The sequence below is a fragment of the Pteropus medius genome, unplaced genomic scaffold (assembly GCF_902729225.1).
Source record: "Pteropus medius unplaced genomic scaffold, Ma_sr-lr_union100, whole genome shotgun sequence".
NCBI lineage: Eukaryota > Metazoa > Chordata > Mammalia > Chiroptera > Pteropodidae > Pteropus > Pteropus medius.
In genome coordinates, this window is record NW_024350926.1 from 3,970,344 (window position 1) to 3,994,969 (window position 24,626).

The 24,626-nt window shown below is 41.5% G+C and overlaps 1 protein-coding gene and 1 pseudogene across 6 annotated transcripts in view; both read left to right on the forward strand.

The window, feature by feature from the left end:
• SULF1 (sulfatase 1) overlaps window positions 1-24,626 on the forward strand; it is a 143,564-nt gene that overhangs the window by 28,004 nt on the left and 90,934 nt on the right. For all 6 annotated transcript variants that reach the window (XM_039841822.1, XM_039841816.1, XM_039841821.1 and 3 more), the window contains exon 2: window positions 3,561-3,655. The gene's annotated coding sequence lies outside the window, so the exon portion shown is untranslated. The remainder of the gene's footprint in view (window positions 1-3,560; window positions 3,656-24,626) is intronic.
• On the forward strand, window positions 9,847-9,965 carry LOC120585672 (uncharacterized; annotated as a pseudogene).

Sequence of the window (24,626 nt, forward strand, 5' to 3'; positions counted from 1 at the left end):
AGAAAAATGCCTCCAATTCACAGTTTAAAAATATCAGTTACTGTTTCAGCATTTTACTCTGAATGGTGCTAGTGTTTGCCACTGAGGACTGTTAATTTTAGTGACATTTCTCTGCAGCAAAATCTGATGAGTTTATGAAGTTTGAGAGCCAGGAAATGCAACTCAGTTTCTGAACAACTGAGAAAGCCAAGAGAGTTAAGCTCAGTCATCTACTTGCTTTAGAGCGTGGATTTGCAAGTGCTAAGTGCCATAACACTGATTCAGAGAGAGAGAAGCCAAACCAAACCTTTAAAATACAGCTCTTAAACTATCAGGCTTAACTTCCCGCCATATTATCAGCAGGTGAAATTCTGGCACACGACACAGTGATTTGTGAATGTTAACGTCAAATTAATGGGCATATGTGCCAACATTTTCTAGAATTTTAGAGCAGGAGGGATATTGGAGGCCTTCCAGTCTTATATTCTATTTTACCAACAGAGAAACTGAGACTCATATGAGCTCTCTCTCTCTCCCCTCCCCCTCCCACCCTGAAAACGCACACACACCCACCACATTTCTGAGTCTTGTGCTGAGTCATTGCTTACAGAGAATATCATAGATCTTAAAAAAAAGAAAGGACAAAATGACCCAGAGCCGGGCCAGTGGTCTCCTGATCCATCCAAGTTTGTGTGGCCCAGCTTCAGGGCTATGGGCCAACAATATGTCTTCGCTTCAGGAACTACCCAGGGTCTCAGATTAAATATTTTTGGCCAAAACTTGAATAAACTGCAAAACAAACCAAGGATCACCAAATGACTCAGGTCCCGATTATACCGTGATGCTCAGTCAACGCGTGGCAGTTACTGGGGCCACATTGTGATGAGAGCATAAGATGCAGACAAAGCCCAAGGAGCACCCCTCGTGCTGAGGAACGATCTCAAGACCTGCCTGGAGAGACGAGGCATTCACCGTGCGGACAGCGGTGACAGCAGCGGAGACGGCGTGACTCCAGGCCGCGTCGTGGGGCACGCATTTTAAATGCTGTGGGAGTTCTAGTGAGAGATGGATGAAAATTGGGATCGTCAGGAAACGAGACTTCAGCTGATCCCAGAGAGGTGCATAGAATTTGAATATGCGGAGGGAAAAACGGTAGACTTTTCTAGATAAAGAAGAACAGCTTGGGGAAAGTCTCATGGGTGGGACCCCAAAGGAGCCAGGCTGATAGGTGCTCTCCAGCATCTCCCAATGCGATCAATGGACCGTGGAGCCCCCAATATTGACTTGCATTATTATCTACTGAACTGTTACTGAGATAAGTACTCAAAAAACCTAGGTATAAATTACTTGAATTATATTTATAGAACTATAAATCCACAGGAATATCATTATATTTATTTTATTGAAAATCTAAAATAAACGGCAAAACCATAAACCAATAATATTCCACTTAATATTAATTTTATTTGCCAGATGATGATGCTGTTTTGCCGAACTAAAGAACTTGTTTCAACCAAGTGTTCCTTAATGAAATTATAAAGAAAAGAACTATTTTAATACAAAATTTCTATTGTGCATTTAGTACTATGCCCATTTATAATGAATTATCACACGTCGGCAGGTGTAAAGGAGGAAAGGATCCAGGCAAGACATCTTCTGGGGTCGAGATCATGGGCCGAGAACTGATGATGGCTCAGTCATCCGATCACCTTGTTCTGTTCTGGCAAACACACCTCATGCAGCTGGCAGGATGTCTCTGGCTCATACGAGCATACGTGTATTAAGCAGTTCTTTGGGCTGCCTCTGTTCGTTCTTTAACAGCCTATAACAATTACATTATTACATTATTCTCCCATCCATTCTCATTTTAATGATGACAAGTCAAAGTCTCTATTTATAAAATTAATGAAAACTCTAGTCTCATTCCATGAAAATGTCTTTTGATTGTAAATTACCACTGCCAGGCAAGTTTTATCCTTATTACTGGCTAAAAAAAAAAAGAAAAGAAAAAAAAAATCAACCCAAGTAACAATGATCGCCAGTGTTTAGTTTGCATGGAATCCTCGCGTTAACCCTGTGGGTTAGATACTGTTTTTAATCCTCATTTTTCAGAGGAGGATACTGAGGAACAGAGAAATGAAATAACTCGTTCAAGGTCACATGGCCAGTGACCGCTGTTGCCTGGAATTCAAGCATCTAATTCTGCTGCTTTCTGTAGAAGATTCAGAATAATCATAGGGAGGAGGTTGTTATTTTAACATTAGGCTGTGCCAGCACGACCACAGCCAGATAGATGCTTATGGCCTCACATTCACACGTAAACTTTTACTTCAGTAGGTCACAGAGGAGCCATGCTTAACTATAAATGTAAACATTTGTCTATCCCCCTGGAACATATAGGTGTCTGTGTGATCATAATTTGTAATGTCAGAGACGTGGAAATAGAGAATATAAAAGTTCTCCTAGAACTCATCAATTCCCAAGAGAGAAGCACAGGGAGTGGTGATCACAAAGCCCGCTGGGCTGGGTGTGCCAGGTGACAGAGGGTGGCGTAAGGGGTGGAGGAGTCAAGCTTCTGCCCGGAATGGAAAGAGCTGTGATAAGGACTATGTGGGAGGAAGAGGCCAGCTCCCAGGAGCCTCTGCTGTAGGACGGAAGCTTCTAGAACAGAGGGAAGAACCTGGAACTGCCCACATTTAACCTGAGTCACCAGGGTCAGTTCAGAGCGAGAAAAGATTCCATATCTATTGTGCTGAGGTCAATAATCTCCACCCATTACTTCTGAGAGCCCTCTGCGTAGACCAACACGCACTGTCCTCACCAGTGCAGAGGTCAGAACGCTCCAAATGAAATGCTTTAATATCTACATAGGCACAAGAAATATTTATAAATGTAAAGGAAATTTTGAGTTATTAGTGTTTGTCATTTTCCTAGTCTTATATTTCCTTAGAAGACATATCTTATATTTCCGCTTCTATCTTGTGTATCATATCCACATTTATGTGTAACACGTATACGTTAAAAAGTGCTATTCACGGCTACAGAGTTGCTTCATCAAATACTTAATGCATTAAATTAGGTGTTTTCTCCTTTTCAAGTATCTAAATTGATTTTAGTCGCTTATATTTTTCAACTGTCATAAGGGCAGAGTAGAAGCAAATTGCAACTCATCAAATAATAGCTTGCAGCAACTTTAGAAGATTTTACGATTCAGCATACACTTCCGTTAAAAGAGATCTCATAACCTAGAATAAGACGTCACTCAGCTTTTAAACCTGAAGCACTTTGCAAACGTTTAAAAAGAAACTCTTTTTTATTGTTTTTACAAAATCCAGTCAACGAATAATAAGAAATGAATCTGATAGAAAGTCTTTCTCTTGATGGAGAGTCAAATGGAAGCTTCTACAGGACTGAATTACCCACGGTGCTTCTGAGTCTCTTGCGAATGTTGTAAGAAAATTGGCCTAGGTGAAATTTGGAGACTCTTACTCCTAATAATGTGCTCCTTTGAGGCTGTGAAAGGATAAGAGAAATCTCTGATAAAACGCAACTGATGGCTCGTTTGCTTTCCCTCATTGTAGGTGCTGACGGCCACCCACCATCATCTGAAGAAGGAGAATTTGGCAAATGACATGCAAGTTTTCCAAGACAGAGTAATTGCAGAAAATCTTCAAAGGTATTCATATCAAATATTTATCTCTTGAGTAACGGAACCAAGGCGCTAATTAAACCTGAGCACTCCATGTCACTTGAAGGGGGGAATATTTCATGGATGGGGAATTGTAAGAACTTTGAGGAGTTGATTGCCCTGTTCCTTCCTGTGGTCTCATCCTTCTTGGCCGAGAGCCAAAAGGGTCCTTGAATGTGGCAGAGCCATTTTATGAAATTAGCATTTGGTAATGATGCAAGAGCCATCTGAAAAATGGCCATCTGGAGAATCATATAACTGTACTAACATGTCATGAGCTGTTCAGTAAGCTTAGGAGAATTAGAGGGACAGTGAATGGCAGGCCAAGTATGCCTAGTCATCCATCAGAAGTGAAAACTGTACAGGTGTCACCTGGCTTGTTCACAGCTTGCCTTCACAGTTTCTTGCCTTGGCCATATAAACATTAGTGCCAAGAGTGTTATGGGGCCGGAGAGAATTACAGACTCCCCTTGGCAATACAACCGTGGTTGCAAAAACATTCTTAGGGATGTGGAATCATGTGAGTTTACACCCCATGAGTCTTTTCTCAAATGTCAATATTGAAAATTGTTTCCTTCCACCCCCGACCGAAACTAATGCGATGGAAACTGTTGGGTTCTTCTTGATTTCGAATTGGAGCTCTTCAAAATCTGCCCCTCGTTTGATTCATTCTAAGCCTCGTGTTGGCCCAGGTTGGTTTGGGAAAAGTCCTCTAATCACCAAACAGTTCATGAACCTCATACAACAAAACAAAACGACGAAAAAATCTTCAAACAGGTCTGGCCTGAATTTCAGATTTGTCTTTAGAGGCTTTATCCAATTTAGTATAAATTAAAAATTTATTCTAATGGTTATGAATTTAAACATTTTTCCTTCGTACTACAAATGGCGAGTGAAGACACGAAATGGCTGGACGTGTATGGGAGACTGGAGAATCACCAGTAATGTATCCAGAAGCTGGGCAGCCACAAGAGAAGACAAGGTGAAGTTTAGGTCTCCCTACTTCAAAATTCTAAACAGGAGAGGGAAATATTCCAAAAAAGAAACTAAAAAAGATAGTGGTTTAGAAATAAGTTCAATAAACAGTAGAACTATGACTTCTTAAGAGTTTTTCATCTTCTGGGGTCGGTTTTCCATGCTTTTTCTTTGTGAACCTCTAGCCCAATGCATCACTTTTTCTGTAGGAAAGACAGAAGCTGGCCTTCTGTATCATACCATTCAAAATTAACCGTAGAAGAGGATGGAAAACCCTTAATACTGGAGCTCACCCTACATCTTCCCAAGAAGTCACTGAAGACCAGATTTTTCAAAGCCATCTGTCCTAGTTTCTCTTGTGTACGGAGAGGCCACTTTTCTGGGATGCCATGTTATTTACTGCCTGGTCAATAACTTTTTGTTTCACACTCTTTCCCCTCTGATGGGTAATTTTACCACTTTAAGCATTATATCTTTTTCATTTCTCAGCATGTCCTTATTATGAGAAAATAAAAATGTGTGTACTCTAATGTTGGATCTAGCTAGAATCACTTGCTCGAATTTAACACACCTAACACTTATTTCTTAAAAACCTGTGAACCCCCTATGAGAACAGGCTCCAGACCTCTTTTTCTGGCTTAGCACTAGAAAATTCAAAGTCTGACCAGCTGCCAGCTTCAGAGATCTCTGCCCTCCTCCTCTATCATTTGAGTTGGATTAGATAGGTAGCCCAGTTACCTCCCACCACCACATCTGTATTCATAGGTCCACAATCCTCCCATCTGGTAAATGTTGTAGAAAGAAATTGGTCCTTTCAGTGTGTGCTCAGACAGCCAGGTTTATACAATAAGGGCCACTTTACTGGGACTTCGGGTTTCAAAATGCTGCCCTGTGCGTTTTTGATTGCCTCTCTGCTCTCGTCCTCTGGGTATAAGGTTCTTACATTTAATATTTTTCCAGCTTTAAAAACTGCTTACCTGCAACTGCAGTTCATTGAACTTGGCTTCACCTCCAAAATACATAACGTGAAAAGCAGAACCAGGAGATGTTATAAGCAAATCTCAGAAGCTGCCCAAGCATCTCCTGCCTGTTGGATTGCCAGAAGATTCCCTCTTGTTCCAAGGAGAGATAGGTTGTAATCACATATAATAAGACACCAAAAGGACAATTAAATTTCATGGCTTGGGGGAGACGTAGAGGGTTCTCGTCGAAAATGTTCACACCTGCAGAACAGACTGCTGTTTTTTGTGGAACCTAGTTTTCAGCTTGAAATACACCTGCCAAAATCTGAATGGCTGTTATTATACCTTCTGGACTCAAACACTGCCCTGTCAGATGAAGTTTGGTGCACACAAATGGGATAACTTAGAACAGTGACTATGTTGTTTGTAAGGAAATTAAGGCCTATTGATGCCTATTCGGGATGGAAAATTTTATTATAAGCCTGCCTTAGCTGTGCTTCCCTGGCATTTTATTTTTTTATGTTACTTTAATTATTTAAGTGATACTCAATGTGTTAATTTCAATTTCAGTGATTTAAAAAAAATAGTCCATAGACTATAATAGTAAACTACATCTTGTCAAGGAATCAGTTTCCAATGTGGACCCTAAAAACGCTAAAATTATCCTTGTCTTGGTAACCAGTGAATATTGAAAGTTTAGCGCAGAATAAAAAGAGCTGATTTTAGGTGCCGAGAAGCAGACTCTTACTTAGCGATCACTCTTACCCTTCACATTTTATTTCACAGAACCCTAAAGTTAGTTAAAATGTATTTGTTGTAAAAACAGTAAATTAGCTACCTAACATGAGATTTTTTTAAGAGTTCAAAAAACCACGCACGCTTAACCCAAGTCTACAAGCCTTTTCTATATGAATATATGCTATGTGAAATCATAGAAAATTGCTGCTATTCGACCATTTTTGACCTACAAAAGCCCCAGTTTCATAGGTGCTACCTAATATTTTACATAATGGGAAACTTAAAGAATGTACAATTTTATTCATTTTTTTTTCACTTAATTTTATAGCAAGACAGTTTACAATTTCTACATTGTCTGTATAGTTCATAGTTTAAATTCACGCAAATGGATATGAGACGTATAAGTTGATGTGGGACATATAAGTTAATTTTGCTTTTTTCCTGTGAAAGATAATACTCAAAAAAAAAAATACCCCGCACACAATCGATACCTTCCTTGATACAGCTATCCTATTGGGTTACAATCTAATGCCAGTGTTTAAACTAGTGTCTCCTGCATCATCTTTCATCCCTCTGAAACTGAACGTTTTACATGAGAGTCTGCAGTACAAATCTTAGTGATAGAGTAAGCATCACTGGGCACAAGGATACTACCTGCATGCACGTATGGACACAGTTAAATGGGTCTGTGCAGACAATACATCTGCAAAGCTAACCAGTTTTGTGTTTAAAGAAAACACCAAGCTCCAATAGGAGGAGAAGCACTGGGCTCGTCAGGCTGTGCCTCTCTCAGCTGGCACCTCTCCGTTCTCATCTGACTGAGACCTGTCCCGCAGACGGCCCTCTCAGTATGCTTTGGCTGCCAACAGAATAGTGCTTTGTCTAGTACGGCGAGGAAGCAAACTCCAGGGATGTTGACCCACCCGAGGAAATCCCTTTGCTCTTGCCCCAGTGATATGTTCAGGCAGGAAGTTAAGAGGAAAATAGCTATTCCCCTGGAGATGAGGGTGGAGAGTGGGAGGGAGGGAGGGAGTAGTTTAATTATGATGAGTGTGGGGGTGGGGGGACCCGAGCAGTCACAGTGAAGAGCAAGAAAAAAGAATGGGATGATGTCATTCTTTACTGGGACAGTCAGTGAAATGAAATCAGGTCACACACATGGTCTTGTTCTGTGCCCAGATCTGTAAGTGTTACAAAGAGATTACTTTGTAGTAACACTTTTTAGGAAGGGCCCAAGGACCCTTCTCACATTAGGATTTCCCCCCGAGACATCGTCAGAACAGACACAAAGGGCAGAATCATCCCACCCAGTGTGAATGGCCTACACTGGGTGTACAGCATTTGTTGAAGATCGCTAAGCCACCGTTTAGTATAGAAAAATTGTCCAGATTCTTACGACACAGTGAATTTCTAGAAGCAGAATGCAACTGTACAACTTGGTGTCAGGCCAGATGTTTTCAATCGGTGCCCTTTTTTGCAAGATCATTTCGAACGGCAATCTGAGGTGAAGAGGGAATATGTTTCTAAGGAGAAAGTTGTCACTTCCTGAAAAAAATACTGTCTTGTATTATGTTATGGCATTTTTAGGACTGATTAATTCTGCTTACAGAGAAAGCATTTGAGCTGTGTTGATCTTGAGTTTCTAGAACCACTGGTGGCAGATATATTCAATTTTAGGCGCTTTTTCTCTCTATGGTGTCCTCATTTAACCTCATTCGTCTACTTAGATTTCACAAGAGGGCATCGCAATCACACATAGAGGTTAGATTTTCTAGGAAGTCATCCCTGGAATAATTAGGTGATAGGGTCAGTTCCTGTGATTAAGATTCTGTTGTTACTGCATTAATAGGGCTTAAAACAAGTAAGTCATTGACCGAGGGGTATTTTTTTTTTTAATTAGAATATTTTTGCTGTGAGTATTTATAATAGAACAGGAACACTGTAGGCTTTTGACATTGGCATCTGCTGTTTAGAGAATTTGCAAAACTCAGTATTCGATTTTGAAAAACCACTGGTTTTCGGGTGTGTATATATTCAGGGGCAAAGTCCTTCTCTCTCTCGCAGACTACAGAAACGTATGGAAATAAAATTGGATTACAGTGGGAATTCATACTTGTTTTATGATTTTGTTCTCAAATTGCTAGGGAATTTTGCTTGGTCATCCAGGCTGAAGGGGAGTGGTGACCTATATGTGACAACTATGTTGAAAGCTGCAGTGGCTTGTGGCTATCAAAATGGAAAGAGGCCCATTTTGAAGGAGCCTTTTTGAGGGGCAGATTCTCACATTACTTCAGTGATTTCTGCCCCCCTAATTTTTAAATGAAAGGCAGTTAGGCTTGCAGGGCCTATGAGATAGAATAATTATTTCAAAATAAAAAAAGTAACCAAAATATTTTCAAACAAATGGTCAGCATCATCAGAAGTCCCCAAGTTTTCAAGACAATGTTTAATTTTCTTTGCTGTTTATTTTCTAGTTAGCCTTTAAAAGTAAATTGGATTTACTTGTACTGAAAGAAATGTAAGTCTTTTGTCCATAGCCAGCTGACAAGAGCATCTAAAATGCAGATCTTACTTTAATGAAATCCATTATTTACAAAGCAAGTAAATCAGGCATGGCTTCTAACAATAGGATTCACCATAAAATTAATTTCAAAATTACTTGCTTTTACAGTTTCACCAAAAAAGATTTGATGCATTTTCTGCATTAAAACGTATTTATTACATAAAGTAAGAATGCCTCAGCAGATTAAATCCATGTATTCGAAGGAGTCTGGTCCAGCCAGACATGATGGTGCACAGCAAGGCCCAGGGGCCTAGGGAGAAGGACTGGCAGCCATTCAGAGCAGTCAGTGCCTGAGCTGTGAGGGATGTAGATGTTTAGAGTACCATCTCTGGATGGTAATATGCCATAATATAACTTAGTCACAAAACTCTGTTGTCCACAGAACACCGCACTGAGAGTTGGTTCCAATTTTAAGCATTTCGTTTACTGTGTAACTTTCTACGAAATTAGAATATGCTTGTCCCACTTCCCTCACCGGGTTGTTGTAAACTTATGATAAAGAATGTAAAAGTGCATTAGGAAGGAGCAGACGTGCGGAGCCGCTCAAACACAACTGACTGCTCTTGTTGTAATGTTAAAAGGCTGAGGCATTGCATGGTAATCATTAGTTCCCAGCATACTGTGCTATTCCCAGCACCTTATTTCTCTCTCATTATTTTTTTAGTTTTATGTCTCTGCCAGTAAACGGATCCCGATGTGTATTTTTGATTGGCACAAATTCAAAAATGTTTTGCAAAGGAGGAAGGCTAGAGAATCACTTGGATTATAAGTATGTATTCAGTGCCTTTTTAAGAAAAGCTGCAGAATGAAACATCTTTACTGGCTGATGCATTAAACCTAGAAGTGAAAAGAAATTAGCATGTACTGGATGATACACTTGTAGTTGTTGGAATCGAGCTAAGGATGGACTCCAAATAATCTCTATGATTAGAAAAAAGATGCATTACGGCCATGCCACCCTGAATATGCCTAATCTCGTCTGATCTCAGAAGCTAAGCAGGGTCAGGCCTGGTTAGTACTTGGATGGGAGACCACCTAGGAAGACCAGGTGCTATAGGTGTTAAAAAAAAAAAATGCATAAGATTAACTCACCGGAGATGGGGCAATATTGCTTTAATATGGATTTAATATGCACTAAAATGGATTGAGAAATTTCCATCATTGGCATCCCCCAAACAGAGGCCAGAGACAGAAATGGACATTTCTCTGTCCATTGGACATTGCTCACTGTCAGCACCCATCACAAGATTGTCTTTCTCTTAGGGAAATCTTCAATTTTCTGGTTGTTGTTTTTTTTTTCCCACCCTCAAGCACGGCTTAATAGAGGAATTTCTTTCAAATGTCAGATACAGTATCAGTTCAGGAGTTTGTAAGTGCTGAGACAGTTGCTTCTGGGTGAAAGGAGAGGAATGTAATTTTCGTTTCTCATGGGGAAGTCCGTCTTCATTTGAGCAACTTTCTCTCTGGTTATGGAAATATTAACACAGAGTTTGTATGGTGTGACATGTGTACATGTATGAACAAGTGTTCCACGGATGACCAATTCCTAAATGTGACGGACAATAATTCTGACTATCAAAACATTGATTTTTTTTCTCCCCAACTCATGTAAGACCATGCATCTTCCTGGCAATAATTAGACTGAACCATTAGCTTTCATGGGTGTCTGAGAACATACTCGGTGATGTATGTTACAGTTGATGTAAAAAGAGCCTCTTGTACCTTAAGAAGCCTCTGGGAGAGGTTGAAGCACTATCACCAGCACAGGTGATTTTGTCTTCTTGAGTGGAAAGCTCACTCTCTCTTTTTTTCTTTTCTAATTTATGGTGACATGAGGGAAGCGGAGCATGGTGGTAGGATCACGGATTTGGAGTCCAGGCTGCCTGGGTCTGAGTCCCAACTATGCCATTTGTTAACCATGCAACTTAATTTCTTCACGCCTTGGTGTGCTCATCTGAAAAATGAGAGCCAGCAGTACTCCCGATTTCATTTACCTGTTTAGAGGAATAGACGATTTCGGATGTATAAAGGGCTCTGAACTTTTATGCATGTTAACTGTTATTATTTATGGGCATTTTAAAAATCTAGAAATGCAAAGAGTAAATAATAAGTTTCCATAACATTATTCTGCCTATAATTCTGTACACACACACACACACACACACACACACACACACACCTGCAGTCCAGTGTACCAGGCACTGTAGAGAAGCCAGTCACTGGTCACAGCTTCCACCCACATAGAAACTGGTGCCCATCAGGAGCTGGATACATACATGCACTTCACAAATAATAGCCCTAACAGCACCCTTCGTCCACACACTTGAAATATACATTTGTACACTTGTAACGATTGTCGCGAGTCAGATGACACGATAAATGGAAAAATTAGGGGGGGTGTATATTATCAGCATACACATGGAAAACTTTTTTCAAAGCACCTTTTAATTTTCTACGGTCCAGTTTCCCTTTTGTTTGGCCTTAGGTTTAGCTTTCTCCACAATCCAGCCATGACTTGGCAAACATCAACAAATAAAAACCAATAATCACTAAAATCCACTCCAAAGATTCTCCTTATGGAGGCGCTGATGACTCAGCAGGCCAAGATTCTGATCCCCAGACAGGCTGGATATTTATCCTCTGGTCTAGACTTAGCTTCACACTGGACGCAGAGACCCACAGAAGTGAGGAATGGGTTTGCCTCGTGAAAACATGTTTTAATCCTTTATTTGTAAATTGTATACATTTGATGATTTTTACAGCTGTCGCTATTTAAATGATGATGTCATTTCAAAGCTCCAGGTTGACAACTATAAAGCACCCTGCTTTTCTAGTTGTGCCATTATTAAAATGTCCCTTGTTGAAAGAAGAGAAAAAAATATCTTTAGAGAATGATGGATTAAAGAAGTCCCATGAAGAGAGTTTTCCTGTGTATTTTGGAGACTTTTCACACAGTGGAGAATGCTAATTCTGGCTTGAATTTTATACTTCTGAAAAAGACATTTTATATAAAATTTAGAATTCTAATTGCATATCGAATGTTGACATGGAATCTTAAAGTAATACACTCGGTGTTTGGTTTTCCACTTTTCCATCTTTATTCGAAATATGTAGATGTGCCGAGAGCTGGCAAGTACCTGCTGCACCAATTCAGAGCAGAAAAAGCCCCTCGTAAACCCCATCAACTCCCCCCAGCATCTCCCGAATGACAGGTAAAGGTGATCATTAGCATGACACTAATGAACAGCAGTGCGGTAGCTGCCCATTGTGTAAAGAATCAGGAGCAAAGCTTTATAAGCCCCTCCGAGGACCGTCAATATGAGACGAGTGTGATACTGTGAAAAGATAATGGAGATCCGCCCTCACTTCCTAGCTTGTGGAACTAGGCAAGCCGCGTAGCCTGCTAGGTCTGGTAAAATGTGGGCAACTGCATTTAGCCCATAGTGTGGTGAGAAACTCAAAGAGAAACACCAAGCCCGGGGCCATGCGGATAGCATCGATTTAAGAAGCCCCCGTTTCTCTCCTCACCTTGTCTTAGCACGGAGCATTGCTCCTCTTCCTTCCCCACGCGTGACACCCTGCCTCCCCTCCCAGCCTGTCCCTGCAGGCGTCCCCGTGCCCCTTCCACTCCGCTCCGGATGCTCACGCTTCCTCCAGCACACCCCGCGTGCGCCGAGCTCTGCGATTTACACAGGACACGAATGCGCTTTCCTCCTCTGTCTGGCTAAAGCTCAAATGCCATGCCTAACCTTTGGAAACTATCCCTCGACTCCCTCACAGCCAGAGTTTGATTATTTCTTCTTTCGCACTCCTGTGGACTTTATACTTTAATTGCAGCTCGTGTTTATTTAAATCTCATTTGTACCTGACTGGCATTTGCACGTCTGTGCCCCACGTTCGTTCGATTGCGTGCTTTTGGAGACTGGAGTATCATCTTTCTGTTTCTTACTGCTTTTAGCGCAGCACTTAGCTAGTTCAGTTCACAATGAATGCTTGTTTTCAATGTAAAAAACCAAGTTGCAACTTCTGGTTTTAAAATACCGAGCTCTGTGACTTGCCAAAAGGAGGCATCCCTGCTTTGGTTCAGGCCGGTTCCCTAGTGGTAAATTTTAAAAACTGCTTATACATTTTTTTTTTCTTTTATTTGCATGAGTATTTGAATATTTAGAAGGCCCTTGTGCAAATGAAGCCTGAATTAAATATCGAGCAGGAGCCCTGTGGCCTGGCACCTGTCTTGTAGAGTTTAGTGAGAGATGCAGGAGCGCATATTCAACTGTTATGAAAGGCAAAGACCCCGTAGAATAATGAATGAATCATCCCCCACATCTCTTTGCCACACATCAATGTCTCTGAAAAGTAGCTTGTTACAAGGGATCGCTCTGAAGGACCGTAATCCTTTGGACGCGAGGACACTACAGAGACAATTACAAGCCTAATGGTGCAGCCATTCATGGCTGGGAAACAGCAAGGTGGAGGCAGAAGAAAAGCCAGCTTGGTGCTCGAAATGAGTAGATTTTGTGTGCAAAATCCACTCTGGGGCTAGCGGAGCCCTCCTCTTACGGCTTGACCTTCCTGAGGTCTCCACCGGATGTCCCATATCTGTTCAACGAATTCTTTCCACTATGTCTGGTCAGAACTTGATTCTCTCCCAGACACACGTAGTGCCAGCCTTTCTTCCAGCCCCCTGCAGGCTGTCCTTCACCTGGTAGTCGCCCTCGGCCCAACTCTGTGGAGCCTCACCTCGCAGATCTGTAGCTTAATGTTGGGCCATCGACTCAGGGGATCCCATACAGATTTCTGGGCTCTTTCTCTTTGTTGCTCTCTCCTCCTACAGCCTACCCCACAAATTCCACCTCACGTTCCCAAATTGCACTCTTTCCTCAGCTCTTCTTGGGCATTCCAGAAAGTGTCTCTAGTGGGACATACCTCACTTTCGTCCCTTCTCTCAGGGGTCACAGCCATGTCTGAGATAGTTGCTTCATATACTTTGTTTTCTGGCTGTTCCTAGCGGGAAGACCAGCGTGGTACCAGTCACTCCATCTCGACTGGGAATAGAGATCCACCACACTTGTATCCAAACAGTATTTCTTTTTCTTTTCTCCCCACTAGTCAGTCAGACCCGTCAGGGCCGTGACAGGGCCTCATTCAATTCTATTCCCAACGTCTAACATAAGAGTTTAGCACATGGCTGGCATAATGAATATTGTTGAGTGAAATGAATGAATGATTATTATTAAGTTTATCTAAATTATCTAAATTTAGTTGAGACATTGATGTAAATATCTAAGCAGTCCTGTAACATGCACTTTTCTTTAAGCAACAGAGAAAAAATTTCTTAAACAACCGAATTCGTATAAGCCAGAGAGCAATGCTAGGGTAAACTAGCTCTATGTTAAGCTTACTTAACAATCCTTACAGCTGTGACATGCCACTCTCCAGAAACGGAGATCACATGTTTTCAGGTACCTATAGGACAGTAATGACCGGTTATTCTAGAATTAAAAGTAGTGGTGGCTGTTTCTAGTGTTCAGTCCATGAAGTTGGCAAATGCAGTATCTACCTTCAGAGATTTCTACCTCAAAGCATATATCAGATTGTAAATTTTCAGACAAGGGTTTTATTTACCTTAGTCTTTTGAAGGGGCTATGATGGCCTTTCATTTAAAGAGCAAAATGCATCGAGTTGGTCTTTCAAAAGTCTATCTAGCTTTCATCTTATGATCAAAAAGTAGACTTCAAATTAAGAATTATGGTCAAACTGCTATAAACTGCACAAATTGGGTGGGAAAGAAGTCCTGCATTTTTATGTTAAAGATTTCACTTTGAAATCTTAATATGACACCTCCACAGTAGGTTGTATATAAGAAATATCTGTATCAGAAAGAATACAGGATTCATGTAAGTCTCTTAAAAAAAAAATCTATGATGCTTAAAATCTCTAGATATGGGTACATTTCCTATAATTAGAATGCTTTTACCTAATTATGTAAAGGGTTCCTAAGATTCAGAAGTATTCCAGTCCTACACGCATATGCACACGCACACACACACACACGCATGCACGCAAGTCACATTACAGATAAATTTCTCCTACTCCGTAGGTCAATTCAGGGTTCACGCGATATTGTTATTATCAAAACTAGTCTTTTAATATGCAATCTCATTTGATCCACAGCATTCTGAAAACTCTTTTTTATTTCTTTTTAACTGTATTTCTCATTTCTGTCAATGAAAGGCAGCAGTTTTTTTCGTTGGGAAACTCAGCTGTGAGTGAGACATCGAATCTGCTAGTTCATTCCCGTCACCTCCGGCAAATCACCTTTTCATCTTTGTTCTTTCATTATATGACCTACCAGACGGAAATAATAATTTGATCCCCACGTGAGAGTAAAGGACCCCTGCAATTCTAATATATGATAACAACAACAACAACAACAACAACAAACCTGGTTTATTATTGAGAGAAATTTTTTCAAAATATTGATTGTACTTTTTTAAAGCCTGAGCGAGGTGACGTTTAGAGAGCAGTGATTTAAGTTCGTGGTTCCAGAACTGTTAAAAATGAAAGTTTTTCTTTCCCTTTGCTTTTCTCCAACATTCGCCCCCCTTGGTTTACATTCTCAGTTAGGAACATAAAGTGAACCGTTGCCAAAGCCTCAGGTTCCACCTGGTTTGGGGTTGAAACCACGTGAAGCCACTGAATTTTTGCATAGTTTCCATGTGAAATGATATATCAGCTCAGGTTCTCTTTCGGTGTTGGCCAGGTTTATAGGAAACTTGGCCAAGCTTTAGATGAACCTGCTCTGAGTTTTGATTTTATATCAGACCCACTCGCCTAGTTCGGTCTTTGAAAAACTCGTATTCTAATGTCTCCAGAGTGAGTATGATCGTTACTGGAGTCTGAGGTGCAGCAACGTCTTGTTTTAAGTGTAAGATGGGGGAGAATTTCTCAGCTACTTGGAACTCGTTCTAATTGGGAAACCAGACAGACTCAGTAATAGAGGCTCTGGTGTCAGGCATAATACTTTCGGGAAAGAATTTCTTTTGAAGTCTCAACAAAAGGGTTTTCAAGTAAATAGCTCAGACAGACTAGGTTAATTCACTTTTCCTTTGTTTCTTTACTTATGCATTCATTAATTCAGCAAATAGTCACCGAGCACCTACCACATGACATGCGAAGCCCCGTTCTAAGGTATTCAGGATGCAGTCAGTGAGCACGATGTGTAGAGATCTGAACTTTTGTGGGTCTTACATTCTAGCAGCAGAAGACAGAAGCTAAAACTAAGCATAATGCATAAGTTAAATATATAGAGTACGTTAGAAAGTGATATTAGTTCATGGTAAAATGAAAAAAAAAAGTAGAGTGAGATTAGTGAAATGAGGTTGCAGTGTTAGAATGGATTCACAGGTCAAGTCTCGTTGAGATGGTAAGATTTGAACAAAGAAGAAGCAGCAACCAGATAGTTTGAGGAAGAGCATTCCAGACAGAGGGCACCACTGGAGCAAAAGCCCCAACGTGGAATTCCTACACATTAGAGGAACCACAGAAATGGAGCTGACGAACAGTAGAAAATGAGGTCAAACAAGCAAAAAGAGGCCAGCACGTGACCTGTAGGCCATGAGAAGGATTTGGGCTGTTTCTCTAGATGGAATTAAAGCCATGGTGGGATTTTATATAAAGGAAGAGTGCATTTTGATTTATATTTTAAAAGATTCTCGCTGTCTCTCCCGTTGAGAGTAGACGGTAGATGGACAGAGGCTACCGAAAGAGAGGAGTGCTTTGCATTTGATGACAGCAGTAGAAGTAGCAAAAATACTAGCTATTTTTGAAGATAGAGGCAACCGTCTCACCTGATTGGTTGAATGTTCGCGGCGGGGGTGGGGCGGCAAGGAAGAGAAGAAAAGGAAAGTCTCGAGGATGCTTTGAAGATTTTGGCCCAAGTAACTGAAGGGACAGAGTCGCCATCTGCTGAGATTGCAAAGGCAGCAGTTGGAAGAGTTCTGGGGAGGAAGATCAGTTTAGTTTTGGAAATCAGGTTTGAAGGGTCTAGACCTCCAGGTGGAGATATCATTGAGTCGGCAGTTGGATTGATCAGTCTAGATCTGGGAATGAAGGTTTGCATTTGGAAGCCATTAGCATGATATCAACAAGATGTGTGAGCGTAGACAGAGAAAAGAAGTAAAGACTAGCCTTTGAAGTTCTTCAACATTACGAGGTCAAAGACCAGGAGAGGTCAGCAGAAGACATTGAGGAAAAGCACAGTTAAGCAAGGGGGAGGAAGCGGGGGAGGGAATTCTTGGTTTCCTGAAAGTTGAATGAAGATAGGGTTTCAAGGAGGAGAGAGTGATCAGATGTGTCTGGCAAGTCCAATAGAATGAAGATTGAGAACTAATCATTGAATTTATGTCCTTGGTAGTCATTGGAGATGTGTATGAGAGCAGCTTTGATGAAGCCTAGGGAGAGAAGGCCTGATTCTAGTAGGCACAGAGAGGATGAGAGAAGAGAAGCTTGGAAATATGACGGCTCTTCCAAGGAGTTTGCTGTAAGGGGAGCAAAGAAACTGGGCAGTAGCTGATGAGAAAAGTTAAGTCGAGAATATTTGAAATAACAGCATGTTTGTACACTGATGGGAATGATGTCATGTGGGCGGGAAAATTGATGATCTGAGCAAAAGAGAGGAGCATTGCTGGAGTATGGTTTTTTGAATTGAATAGGTGAGAAGAAATAGAATCTAGTACACAGGTGGGAGAACTGGCTTCAGACAGAGAGAACGTGGATAATCCACATACCCAAATAGATGAGAAGGCAGAATATAGGGGAGCAGATGCTGGTGGGTGAACAGCCAGAGGGGTTGGGGGAAGAAGCCTTTGGAAGTTCTCTACTTGCTTCTGTTTCCTCACGAGGTGTGAACGAAGGTTATCTGCCAAGGGCGAAGGTCAAGGAGGAGTGCTGTGGGTGTGGGGAGGGAGGAGGTGGTGTGAAATGGACTTCTGACAAAACGGAAGAGTAACTGGACTGGGGAATAAAGCATAGGCACCTGGCAGCATTTCGGGCCTCCTCGAGGTTCATGGCACTGAACGTAACATGAGATCATTCCGGGTGATGTATTTGTCCCCGGGCATGTTCAGCTGCACAGGTGCAGCTGTGGAGGAGGCGGGGAGTTGGATTTAAGTGAGGTGGTGCTGTGCCAAGCAAGGAAGGCAAAGGAACGGAGGTGGAAGGGAGGTGAGGGCATTCACAGAGGACTGATTACGGCGACTAACTGTGGATTTAATCCAATAAGGAGGGGAGTGAGGACATTAAGGGAATGAGGGCCGCCGAGTGGTAGGGTCAAGGCCTAAGTAGCTCTGCTGTGCCAGAGTCATTGGGGTTGGCATATGGAAAGGCCAATATCAGAGGGCAGGATGCCTGGAATTAAGACAGCAGGAAGGGTGGCGGTGACTCATACTGCTAAGGGCTAGGGACTGACTAGATTGGCCTAGAGATTAGAGGAAAGAGGCTCCAGGAAAGGCGGGCCAGGGTCCAGAAAGGAAGAGGCTACGGCACTGGGAAGCTCACATTCATAAAGTTTGAACTCTCTAAAAATTCAGACAGATTTAACACTAGAGGAATATCCCAGAATCGGTCGATGACTATGGAAGTGGTAGACTATGTAATCTGATAACATAGCCAATTTTTTTTTTATAAGGTAAGAAATAAGAAAGCACGCAGGTTTTAGAAGGAAATTAGAGGGAGGGAGGGAGGAAGGAACAGAGAGAGGAAGACGGGCAGGCTGGCAGGCTTTAAGAAAGATTTTTAACATAACACGGATTCGATGGAAAGACCCAAAATTGCATTCAATTTTATAGAATTATATTACTCAAAGATAGTTACACACGCACACCTGGATAAATCATCACATTTCGTGTGAAGGAACATTTTGCCAAAATGAGATTCTTTCCCCTCTCCCCACCAGAAACTATCAAGATGCCCAATAACCTGCTGCTTCTGTTTTGTAGTGAAATAAATAAGAAAGTCCTTAGAAAAGTGTCAAACAATGGCAGAGAAGGAGGAATCCGACTGAAGTATAGGTGGTCCAGGCATGCTTTATGGAGACCATAAACCAGGTATCTTCCCTGAGAAACAGATCTGAAATCCCTGAAGGACGATGGATAACGCTGTATGTATAGTGGTGGCTTTACTACCCCTTTTTATGGCTTTGCATCTTCTACTTACTGTGACAGAGGATCATTCCGATGTGAATTTATTTTGATTATGATACCCATACAGACTTTAGGCCGACAGAAGCAATTCATAGTATTTTTCCTGGTGACAGCTCAGAGAAGAGGATCAAGTGTTGATATTTTCACAGTTACGCTACATTCCATTCTTGACGCCATAGGAATATTTGCAAACGATTTCCTGGAAGTCAGAAATGGCACCTTGGCCAGGTTCTGTATGAATCTGAGCCCACAGATCCTCAGAAAGTGTTCAGTGGCACTAAGTCACTTGACTATTAATTCTGTTGTCAGTTCAATTTTGCAGTGGAAATGAATCCTAGTTCCTTCGGACTGAAATCGAGAAAGATGGCCAGGTAGAATTCCCCTGGAGTAATTTTCCTTTTCATGTTTAAGAGTTATCTCTTTGCCTGTGGTTAGCAATGGCAAGAATGACACCAGGTATATGTGTTACATGCCATTGAGTTGGTTCCAGCTCCTGGCGACCCTGTGAATAATGACGTCCATAATGTCTCTTCCTCAACAGCCCTGCTCAGCTCCTATAGACTCGTGCTTATGGCTTCTTTATGGAGTCAGTCCCTCTCATATTTGTTCTTCCTCTTTTCCTACTGTCTTCTGTTTTTCCCAGCATTATTGTCTTTCCCAAAGAACCCTTCTTTCTCATGATGTGCCCAAATTAGGACAGCTTCAGTTTTATCATTTTTGCCTCCAGTGATGTTTCAGGCTTCATTTGCTCTAGGACCCACTTGTTCGTCTTTGTGGTGGTCCAGGGTCTCCACAGGGCTCTCCTCCAACACCATCTTTCAAATGAATTATATATTTTTTTCCTATTGGCCTTCTTCACTGTCCATCGTTTGCATCTGTACCTGGTAACTGGGAATACAAGGGTGTGGATGACCTTAGCCTGGATCTCTAACGATACATCTTTGCTCTTGATAATCATTCCTAATTTTCCATTGCTGCCCTTCTGAGTCTCAACCTTCTTGTGATTTCTTGGCTACAATCTCCATTCGAATTGATGACCCAACCAAGATAAGCAAAATCTTTCACAATTTTAATGCCTTGTTTCAAAAATCAGTGAACCAGAGAAAACCTTTTTCCTTGCATTTTTCTAGGAAATCTGTGTGTGCGTGGGGGAGGAATATTCAAATGGTAAAAGAACATTCAGTAGAGGATTTGTAATAAATTAGGATCTCGTTGGTACTTTATTATAAATTGCAGTAATATTATAAACTGCAATAAACTTCCCAGGCAGCCGATACCACGTGATGTGGACCTGGTGGGCTTTGCCTGAAATGGCAATTGCCAGTCATTCATTCATTAATAAATATCAGTGCATGCCTTCCACGTGCAGGATACTGTTCAGTGACATTACTGAGGCTGTAATGTCCTATGTTCCTTGCAAGCTCTGTTCTGAGGGGACTTTTGTTCCCAAAGATCAATCTGTCTTTTCTTAAATTTTATTTTATTAGTCAGTCTGGGAAAATGATTGACCTTTGAAAAAAATGTTTCTATTTGAAAATACTCGTTTCCTGAAGCTCATACAGAGAGGCTTCTTAAGTTCCACTCAAGTTATAGGATCTGCTTCATGAGAAAGATAGCAAAAAAAAAAAAAAAAGTCTCTTATAAGTGTCTGAAAGAGAATTAATCCAAAAGTACTTTAAACACTCTAGAAATACAAATAACAAAACGTCAGTGTGAACAGTGCGTTTTTGTTTGACTTCAGCTGGTGACTTGATGATCGTCTTGAGAAGTCCCCTCTGGTCCACTGACGACTGCTTTTCCCAGGATGACCCCGTGGGCAGGCAGAATGTATAAGCACTCTTCAGGACAGACACTCTGAACGTGAAAGGAGCTCGCATTCAGAGCTTCAGTTTAACAGTTTACAATCATATTCTTGATTTGTAAATTGGCTGTACACAGGAAGGATATAAAGAGAAAAATGACAGGGAAAACGCCCTCTAGCTAGCAGATTATTTCATAGAAAGCCTTGTAGTAGGAACCAAAGTAATACAAAAACTTTACAACGGCCATGTCATGGGGCCGAGTGAAAAAGTGAATGAATGACAGGTAGAGCAAGAGGAAAGAACTGGAGGAGGGAGAGACAAAGGGCTCTGCAGAGAGGGCCAAGGACTTCACAGCAGATGCTCCAGGACAGACCAAGGCGGTGGCAGCGTAGGGACTGAGCAGGCACAGGGCGGCTCATGTACAATACCGGTCAGGCAAAAACCAGAATCACAGGTGTCTCCAGAGCGTGTATTTCTCCACACTAAGTAAATAGAGGATAGACAGATGGATAGATTAAATGAAAAACAAACAACTATTATCCATACAGTTTAAAAGGCTTAAAAATGAATGAGATTCTCATTGTGTGGTTTCTATCCATGTAGTGTGGGCACACGTGTGTGTGTGTATGTGTGTGCGTGTGTGTGTTTCTTTAGAATTTCAGGGAAAATGCATGATGAAAAATGATACTTGACTAGCAAAATCCTATGTGTTTCACTGGGGTGGGCAGGAAGAAACGAGGATGAGGAAAATGAGAAAGAGAGAATTTGTAAATAGTTTGATTTAAAACTCCCCACCGCCAGTGTAATGCGACTAACTAAAGGAAGGCTAGTTTGGAGAGGATAAAGATTTTAAGTTAAATAATAAAAACGTAATATGTCTCCAGCCAATTCTTTGCTTTCTCCAGTAACTCCTTTATGTCTCTAGCTTCCTTTAATCCTTTTCGGTCTTCTTGCCCTTTGCCCCCACATGACCTTTGGCACATTGCTTCCTAACCTTAAAAATGAGTTCAGAGTTCCAGGGAGATTTTGATGAAACCACCTGCTGTTCTCCTCTACCCTTCCCCCACCACTGAATTCAAATAGAATGGCAGAGTGCATTAAAAAGCTCAGGTCCTGAACCACACTAACTCCCCGGTTCAACGATTACTAGCAGGTAAGACAGCCAAAGTGGTTGGTTGGATTTCATAATTCTTCTACCACTACCCAAATAGGAATGGGAATGAAAGAGCTTATAAACAAAAGTAGATTCTGCTTTACTTCTCTCGTACAGAAAATGTGAGAAAGCCAGACCAAGATCTCCAGCGATTAGTCAGTTTAGTATTGTGCTGTGAAATCGAGGCAGCTCTTGAATTCTTTCCTACAGTGCTTGGCAAACTCTGACTAGAAAATTGGGATATTTGGTTTTACCTAAAATTTTCTTTTAAAAATCCAATGTTCGAATATACAGCTCTCAAAAGACAGAGTCATGAATGTGTCATGAGAGAGGGTATCATTTAGGTATGGGAATGAGGTAAGACAACAACATGGCTTTTGAGCCCTCACTGCTGATGAGACCTATCTATTGTCAGCTGAAGAGGGCCGGGAGGAAAGCAGACAAGACAGCTGACAAAGCGCAGTGGTCTCCTCAGATGGGTCTTCCTTGTCTGTCTCAGGTTGCAAATTCGATTTGGAAAATATGTTAGCTGACAGAAGAGCACACGACATTGGCTAAAATATGGACACATAATCTCATCTCTTCATCTTAGACGAAAAGCTAACTAAACCTCAGTACTGGCGTTGGCCCTTACACGACTAAGTGAACAGTTTGTCTTCTTTAACCCACATGTCAAATTAGACAGCTGTGCTTTCCAAAAGTGTTGAAGCCGCTGGTACCCCGAATGAGTGGGTGCTGAGAAGGGGTGGAGCGGAGTGGGGAGAGGAGGAGGTCCTTATGGAGGGCTTCCGGTGTGCCAGGCAGAGGGCCAGCCCTCTCGTACCCGTGCCAACTCTTTAATGACAGCAGGTAGTGGAGGTGATTATTATCCCATTTTACAGAAAACCGAGAAGCTAAGCGACTTGCCCAAGGACACTCAGGGATCGAGAAGCAGATTGGGCCTTAAATCCAGGTTCCTGAGCCTGGGTTCCTACTATGCTGGCTAAATACAGGTTTCCCGCACTATCCGAAAGCAGAAACCCATGAGACCTTTCATAAGCTGCAACGGCGTAAAACAAAAAGCAATTACCATAGAACGCCTCTTGCTCACAGACGCCCAAAATAAATCGAGCTGAAGCGCAGATGCTCACAGACACAGTTCAGCGCTCTGGCGGCTTGATGCTGAGATGCTGTGTGTGGTTCCCTGGGAAGGAGCTTGGGGTGCCTGCCACCTGTTCTTCTGTTAACAGTTCCCCGCAAAACAAATGCTGAACTCTATTTTTGCTTTTTGCCTTTTTTTCATAAGAGTGAAAATCCTCTCCGGATTCCTTTGGGTTAATGAAAACAGGTCTTTCTTAAGAGTGAAGTGGCGTAATGTGAGCTTTTGAAAAGTGGGGATACCTGTACTTCTCAAAAACAGGCCCAGCTTACTCCTCTGCTCTCCTCAGATTACCCCGTGTTACTTTGTAAGTTTTGAGCTTTAAAAAGTGATTTTATCTTTATGTTTGCATGTGCACATAAATGAAGAATTTCCAAATATATTGCCATCTCTTTAATAATAGTATTCCTTGTTAATTCCCCTTTGCTCCATCACTAGGAAGCTTTGCCCACAGCGAGCTCTGAAGGTGGTTTTTGTTTCATGGCAAATTTTCACCCAAGATGCCACCTGCTTCTCCATTTCCATCCCAACCCACTGAGTGTTCCCTTCCACTGGTGGAGAAAAAAATTATTTCTCATTTTTTAAGATCATGTTATTCCCCGCCAAAATCTGTTCATATTATACACCCCCCCACACAAAAGTCCTTCCTAGCCAGTACATTTGTCTGCTTTAGAATTGTGATTACAGTAATTAATATGGAAGCTGAAAAGTCAGTTGTATTGTGACTGAGAGTTCCCTACAGAACCTTACCTCTTGTCATCTTAGAAGTATTGTTTATTCAGGAGTCACTTTTTAAATGCAGACACATTATAATCAATGCTTTCTCTTTCTCTGTAATTACCAAGAAGATTATTTCCTCTTTGTTTCTGTTTGTGTGGTGGCTCCTGGCTCCACAGCTCAGCACCACCACAGGAGAGAGAGGTGATTCTAAGCTGATTAATGCACCCCCAGTCCTCTATGGGGGAGCAGTTTGCTGCCGAGCTCAGGAATTCACATACTTAAGGGAAGTGGCTGAAGACCTGAGACTGACTCGCCTGCCAACTGATGACCTAGAATGGGGTAATTTCTAGCTTTCTTGAGACCCCCAAGAGGAGCTAGTTAGAAGTTAGGAAGCAGGGGTATTAATGAAGGCACTGCTTCTCCATTAAGGAATGTTGAGAAACAAGTAGCTTTTCCATTTAGATTACAAATTTGCCCTCAGGTCATCCTATAACTTCAAACTTTATATATTTTTTTCATTAAAAGGGTTTTTTTTGTTTGTGTTTTTCTTTTTTTGCCCAAGTGTATTACAGGGAAACAAGTTATTTCTATGTCTTAAAATAATTGTTTCAATACAAACAGATACATGAGAAAGCTTTAGGCTTCACTGAACCTTAAAAGAATCTTCAATATTTAGGGAGAAATAAACAACCTTCAATGGTTTAAA